Source organism: Xiphias gladius, chromosome 3 (genome assembly GCF_016859285.1).
Source record: "Xiphias gladius isolate SHS-SW01 ecotype Sanya breed wild chromosome 3, ASM1685928v1, whole genome shotgun sequence".
In the NCBI taxonomy this organism is placed as follows: Eukaryota; Metazoa; Chordata; class Actinopteri; order Istiophoriformes; family Xiphiidae; genus Xiphias; species Xiphias gladius.
In genome coordinates, this window is record NC_053402.1 from 3,793,531 (window position 1) to 3,801,530 (window position 8,000).

Sequence of the window (8,000 nt, forward strand, 5' to 3'; positions counted from 1 at the left end):
GCAGAATGAATTCTGAAGTGTATAAGGCTATACTGTCTTCTCAGATTCAGCAAAATGCTTTGGGACTGATAGGACGTGCTTCACAATACAGATGGATAATTACCTAAAACATTCTGCGAAAGCCACCCAAGAGTAAAGAAATTGAATATTACTCAATGGTCAAGTCAGTTACCTGACCTCAACCCAAGTGAGCATGTTTTCACTTACTGAAGACAAAACAGAGGGCAGAAAGACCCACAAACAAGCAGCAACTGAAGGCAGCTGCAGTAAAGGCCTGGCAAAGCATTTCAAGGGAGGAAACTCAGCATTTGGTGATGCCCACGGGTCCCAGACTTAAGGCAATTATTGACTGCAAAGTATTGAAAATAATACTTATATTTATAATTATGTTGGTTTGTCAAATTACTTTTGAGCATTTGAAAATGAGGGAGTATGTATAAAAACGGCTGTAATTCCAGTTAATGCAATATTTTTGTTAAACCTGTTGAATTAAAGCTGAAACTCTACACTTCAATCACATCTTGATGGCTTTGTTTCAAATCAATTGAGGTAGTGTACAGAGGCAAAATCATTAAGATTGTGTCACTGCCCAAATACTTAAGTTAGTAACTGTAGATCAGTGAAATAAATATTTTTTCCAGGGGGCATGCCCTATGTACGCCCCAGCAAGCTCAGCGGTGGTCTTTGGACCATGGTATTTCTAAAACCCTGCATACAGCCATGAATCTAGGTGAGCAGGACTAACAGAGAGAGTGGTTCTGTTCAAAACCAGAGTTATAATGATAGTTGGAGTTAGTGAGGAGGGTCAGTCTGCTGTACACCATTACTGTAGAACAGAGGGACAGGAAATCTTTGTGTGAAAAAATAAACAGAGCCTTTTCCACTGACCTTGCCATAGACGAAATTGACATCCGCAACCATGTACGAGATTCAAAAATTAAATCACAAAAATGACTAAAATTGCACTGATTATATTACACACTATTTGTGCTCTGTTTATTTTGTTTTATTAGTAGTTATTAAGTAAATGTATACATAAACGTATATGTATGTAAATATTACTTTAAATTACTATTGATTTAAATTACTACATGAACTTGTTGTGATAATTTTGGCCCCACATTGGCTGTTACCAAATAATAAATGAACAAATGAACAAAAAGAATGAACTGAACTGCAGCCATAGTCAACACAAAAAAACAAAGGCTAATAACTAATAAGGGCAGCCGAAGTCATGACGTCATAGCCTCTGTTCAACTAGCTTCTGAAACTAAATACAATCTCTAATTCAGCATTTCTTTCATCGGTCTTTCTGAAAAAATAAACACTGCATGAAAAGAAGAGTATAAAGGAAAATGTGGGAACACCACTTTTTCCAGGAGTATGCAGAAACAGATTTGAGGTATGTTAAAGGAAAACTGTATTGAAAAACATTTGCAGAGATATCCAGAAATTCATAGATCAGTTTAGCTAAACCTTTGGTTGCTGGCTGTCCTAGTGCTGCAGCAGTTCAAATGTTAATGACATGCTCATTGTCTGGGGTGGTAGGGTGTGTCTGGTTTCACACAGCACAGTGGCTAAGGCTGAATTCACACAAACATTTGCCCTGGAGTGAAACAACACAATGGGCTGCGCTAGGGGGGGCGTGTGGTTTCATGTACCGGTGAGATAATGACATAGAATCTGGGAAGTCCAGCAGGAGGAATGGAGTTATGTGTTTATGTGTTTTATTAAAACAAAGCACAGTGGTTTATAATACTCGCACACAGGATTTTACATCTCTGGAAAGTTATCACAGGCAACTGTTTTATCTTTCACCATGATGATCTTGAGGTAAACAGCAGAAATATAGTATTCACGTTACAAAGTAATCCAGCACGAATGTGCACGTACATGTATGTGATTGGTCAACACAGTACCTTGCCGGATAACTTAATGTGTTGCAGAAAAAGTTTAACCAGATCCAACTTTTTGGCTTCATGCTACTGCTTAATTTTCAACGAAATCCCCACGATCCACCCCTTGCTGCATCAGTGCACTTACCACATATTAATGGATGAGAGGGGCTGCAAAGTGTGAACAGCTTGTGTAAGGACTTAATATTGTACTGACTTGCTTCCCCTAGATGTAAGTTATGTTGATTTGAAATATTTGAACTGACTTGTATTGTGTATAAACTGTATGTGTTGTTTGGAAAAAATGTATTCTATTTTTTTCAATTCAAATAAAAAGAATGATTGTGGCTGTTCTCCTTTTTGATTAAGTTATGTAACAAGCCTTTTAAATTCAAACTTCATATAATAACATGAAGAGTATTTCTGAAAAAAAGTTAAGTGGCTTTATTATTTATGGAGAGCTAGGTGTTTTTTTAATAGCATAAAATCTCAAATATATAAATAATAGAAGTCAAAACTACTGCCAATCAAATCACATATGAGTTGGGCTATACATAAAATGAACCAATAAGAGAATTATCTTCATAGTTAAAGGGTGGGCTGAGTTTCAGTACAGCCAATCAAATTACTTTAAAGGAAAGGCAATGCATGTAGAAGTCAATAGGCCAAGATTTTCAAGGCTTTGAATCGTGGGAAAAATTCAAATCCAACCAATCAAAGTTTGACTCTAGTGGCCCATTACACTGCCACCAAGTTGTCAAATGCAAATATCTAGGGTGTGAAAATCCTCCTGGCAGAACATTACAAGGGGGCTCTGATTGACTGGTTATATACATTTACATATCCTGCATACATACAGATAAGGTACATATCCAGGAATAAACAAAGTATGTGGACCACTGAACCTGACATTTCAAGTACAGAAAAACCCAGACTTTCGTCCACAAACCTGAAGTGTATGCAGGAGTTAACTGGTCTGTTTACACGTCTTTTCAAGCAGTGAAAGCGTGTTCTGGCAGTTTAGTTTCCATATTCTAAGACAAATTGCCATCCACTGCAGCAGCTGCTATATGAATATTAAACCTTTGTGATTATAAACAACATTAAAGAAAAATTACTTTGTGAGCACAACAAAAACCACAGCTCATATGAAAAAAACTACAACTGTGGCAGTGCAAGTACTTACATAATCGCAACTTGGTTTTGTCTGTATCCATAAAATTCCCCAACGCTCTTTTCTGGAGTCATTTTTTCAGCTTTCTTGTTGTAATCTCTGAAGGCTACAACTTCTACAGCATTGACTCCTCTCTGTCCTGCTGTAATTGCAAACATGTTTTAGCTATCTGCAGCCCCTTGACTCACTCATGGACTTGCCTCTTCTGGTGATCCATGACGTCTACTTTGTAAACGTCTAGAGCTCTGGGTAATGGGGTTTGTTAAAGGCAGCTCCAAAACAGAAATATTAAATTAACAGCAATATTATGTAATTTTTCAAAAGACTACCATCTTTACCTATGAATGTGAAGCGAGCCACACAACATACTGTTGACAAAAGCTCTTTTTGATTATTGGTGATGTTACAGTGGGACTTGGAATGAGGTTTTCTTCCTTCTAGAACAGAATCCGAAGTTACGGTTTCACATCAGCTCTTTATGACGGTTGTGTTAAAAAACACTGAGGGGGTACAGTTATTTGAGACCTACTTGAGACTACTAAATTCATCATAGTTTCCAATGCACTAATAACCACTAACACCACAAAAACAGTATTATGTTAAACTCACCATTCACACCTTCTCTTTTTAACACAATTATTGTTTTCATTCACCAATTCCAGTTCTTCCAGCTCTTCTTTTCTCAATCCATGTTAATCTACTATTAATGAGACTTTGCAGCCTTCAAATAGAGGGCAGGATGGAACAAAATCTACAGGAAATGTTGAGAAATAAAGCTAACACATTACAGAGTACGACAAATTCGGACTCACATACTTGGGACTTCGAACTTGGCAAGATCAACTCAGTCCAATCACCCAAGGATCGGAGCCCACAGTACCATCTATCTGCATTTGGCAAAGCAGAGTTCTTACTGACAGTAGCAGCTTGGCTCTATTGATTTACCTACAACCACCTTAGTGTAATGTGAAAAAGTAATCTCATGCAGTCAAAATATACGCCTGTTATCCAATCCGTAATCTATATTAAGAAAATAAAGCACAATTTAATAAGTAACTTTAATAACTGCCTCTGTTCGCTTTCATTTACGCATAAAGGTGTATTTATTAATTTCTTTTTAAAGGTGATGTCTGTAGATATAAAGACCCAATAGCTCCAAACAGACAGCTCTGTTGTTAAACTGTCCAGTAAAAACATGAACTGTAACTTTACCCTCACGCAAAGTAATCTGAAATATTATATTTCATCTCTGAGACCAAAATTTATCTTCCAAAAGGATTTATTTCATACACTCAGTGAATACTTTTTTCGGAACACAATACTAGTACTGGGTAGAGCCTCCCTTTGCTCTCAAACAGCCTCAGTTCTTTGTGGCATGGAATCCACAAGATGTTGGAAACATTCCTTTGAGATTCTGATCCATGTTGACATGACTGCATCAAATAATTTCTGCAGATTTATCAGCTTCATGCCGTTAATCTCCTGTTCTACCACATCCCAAAGGCGCTCTATTTGATCCATATCCATATACTGATATTGGTAAGGCCACTGAAGTACACTGCACTCATTTTCATATTCAGGAAACCGGTTTGAGACGACGTCAGAGACGACTTTTTCTTTGTGACATGGTGCATTATCATGCTGAAAGTAGCCATTAGAATATGGGTAATTTGTGGCCTTAAAGGGATGCACATGGTCAGCAACAATGCTCAGATATGCTGTGGCATTCAAACCTTGATTGATCGGTATTAAGGGGCCCACACACCATTACACCTCCAGCCTGGACTTTTGACAGAAGGCAGGTTGGGTCCATGGATTTATGCTGTTGATACCAGATTCTGACCCTACCATCTGCATGCCTCAGCAGAAATTCAGATTTATCAGACCAGGCTATGTTTTTTCCAGTCTTCAACTGTCCAGTTTTGGTGAGCCTGTGCCCACTGCAGCCTCAAGATTTCTGTTGTTGGCTGACGAGAGTGGAACCCAACGTGGTCTTCTGGTGTTATATAGGCCATCTGCCTCAAGATTCGCCCTGTTGTGCATTCTGAGGCGTTTTTCTGCTCAACACAGTTGTAAAGAGGGGTTATCTGAGTTTGCGTAGCCTTTCTGTCAGCTCCAACCAATCTCTGACTTGTCTCATCAACAAGTTGTTTCTGTAAACAGAGCTGCTGCTCAATGGATATTTTTTGTTTTTGGCATTATTCTGAGTAAACTCTAGAGATTGTTTTGCATGAAAATCCCAGGAGATCAGCAGTTTCAGAAATACTAAAACCAGCCTGTCTGGCACCAACAATCATGTCTCAGTCAAAGTCACTGAGATCACATTTTCTCTCCATTCTGATGTTGTATATGAACATGAACTGAAGCTGCTGACCTGTATCTGCTTAATTTTATGGATTACATTCCTGCAACATGATTGGCTGATTGGATAATTGCATGATTAAGCAGGTGTGCAGGCGTGCCTAATAAAGTGCTCGGTAATTGTATATCAAAACATTACAGATAAATCCGAGCCAGCAGTAAACTACCAAGGGCTGGCAGAGATAAGATTGATCGCCGTGGTATGATGACGGACAGTGACTGATCAGTCTGAGCTGACTGGCAGGTTGAAGTTAGCACAAGTCAGCTCCCAGAGTATCCTTGAAAAAATGGGCAGACATGGAACACTTTTCCAGTCATTTGGACTGAATGTGATGAGACGCCGACTGAATTGCAACAGTACTGAGCAGTACTTCTGAAATGTGACCGATGACATTTCAGAAGTCCACAAAAACATAAGTATCAACAAGAACACGGATTGAGAGTGTGTCTACAAGGTGATTTTAAAAAATAAAAATAAAAGACATGAACCAATGACTGCTTGGAAGGTAGAAAATCAATCTAAAAACTTCCATCCTTTGAGAATGGCTGAAATTAACGGAATTGTAACCAAATTTGTTGTTTATGTTATAAAACATGCCAATCTCTTAATCTCTGATTGTGAAATACGACAATATATACTGTTTAATAATACTGCTCAAATTGTATGCATGATGCATATATAATACTTCACATAGTTTAGTCAAATTCAAGGCAGAATAATTAAAATACTGTGTGTGTTTAGTACTACAATTACCTCAACATAACTCACCAACACACACACACACACACACACACACACACACACACACACACACACACTCTACCTACCAATCTCCCTGGCCATGGCCAGGCCTTGTGGGTAGGTAATGGGAGAGAGCTTTTTGTCTCTGAGCCGTTCGATTGTGTCCTTGTCATCCCGCAGATCCAGCTTGGTGCCCACCAGGATTATGGGTGTGTTTGGGCAGTGGTGACGAACCTCTGGATACCACTGCAAAGAATGACACAGAAGTCAACAGTGGGCAAAGATGCCGTCAGTAACTACGGCCACATCTACAGCTTAAAACATCCACAGTTAAACATGGTGAACATCCCAATTCCCTTATCTGATTGTTCCTCACCCCTCAGTTCACCCAGATATTGTTCCGATACTTCATCTTGAAGGCCGTCCCAAAGCTCTTATTTCTGATCTGAGGATTGAGGAGCAAGGATACACGAAACCATCTTTCACTTAAGCCTTAACTGTCAAGCACACCCCTTTATTAGAAATCTGCTAGTGAATGCACACTGCAGCTGATCAGACTAATCTGAAACCGTATCACAACATCAGCACAGTTTTACACTGAAACGGACGAATAACAGAAGCAACTCACGAGTATTAATACCAAGATTTAGATGTTATTTGTTTTCAGATTCACCATCTAGTTTAACATAGTGGATCTGTTGGTCTGGTTTAAAAAGAACCATAAACAACTTTCGTCATTAGAAAGGTTTTTCCCTTCACAATCTGTTATTTCCCATTTTAATCTGTATCATTAATAATACAGTATTATATTGAGGGAGAAGAGGAGAGTCTGATGTCTACCAGCAATAAATACATTTTACTTTCTATCACCATTTCTATTCAGCCACACGTGAGGCTGAAAATCTCTGTCGGATAGAAATATACAGTAGTTTATCTAAAACATTTGGGCTACTAAATAATTTCTACAAAACAATAGAAAACATTCAAATCACATGGATTACTGAATAATGAATTTAAAAACAGATCAATAAATGCAAATAATTATTAAATTTAAAAAACATGTTGCTGCCACTTGTAGAAATATGGTTTATATGTGTTCAGTCCAGTGAAGTATATTTACACACTGTGGTTTGACTGATCTGAGCACAGTATAAATACAGAATGCAGGTTTTTAATATATTTGCAGTTGTTTGTCAAACACTTTAAACATATCCAAACATAAAGAAAGACTTAAAAGAAAATAAAAAACAATTCTGTGGTGACGGTGGTAAGTGTGCAATTAGTATTTGGACAGTGCCTATATGGGCAAATACAAACTCCACACCAACACAAGTTGTCACAGAGTTCCAAAATCTGGATGACAGCTGATTAAGCTGAGCAGCCATCATCAGAAACCGACGTCGCTTCAGATGACGTTGGAAAGGACATCTCATTTCACTAAAAACGTGTTTATTCTCCTCACATCTTTTCCTTGCATCCCTCCTCATGCATTAAGTTGGAGGGACTAAGACGCAGGAAAAAAAATGCAATTGAGGGAAATGTGGATGGAATCAAGGGAATTGAGGTGTACCCATAGTGGGGTGTACCTGCCAAGACTGCCAGTTCTGTGAAGCTCTGCATGTTGTTGATAGTGTTAGTACAGTATGTAACTACAGCTGATTCTATATAAGACACAATCACATTTTGTTATAGGGCCTGACAGTTGCCAAAATTCCTCCCAGCTTACTATTGAAGTTTCGAAAGTCAACACACATCAACAGTGAATCAGGAGGAAATTTGGGGATTGGATGCTAGTAATGAACGCAAATATATATATATATATTTCTGC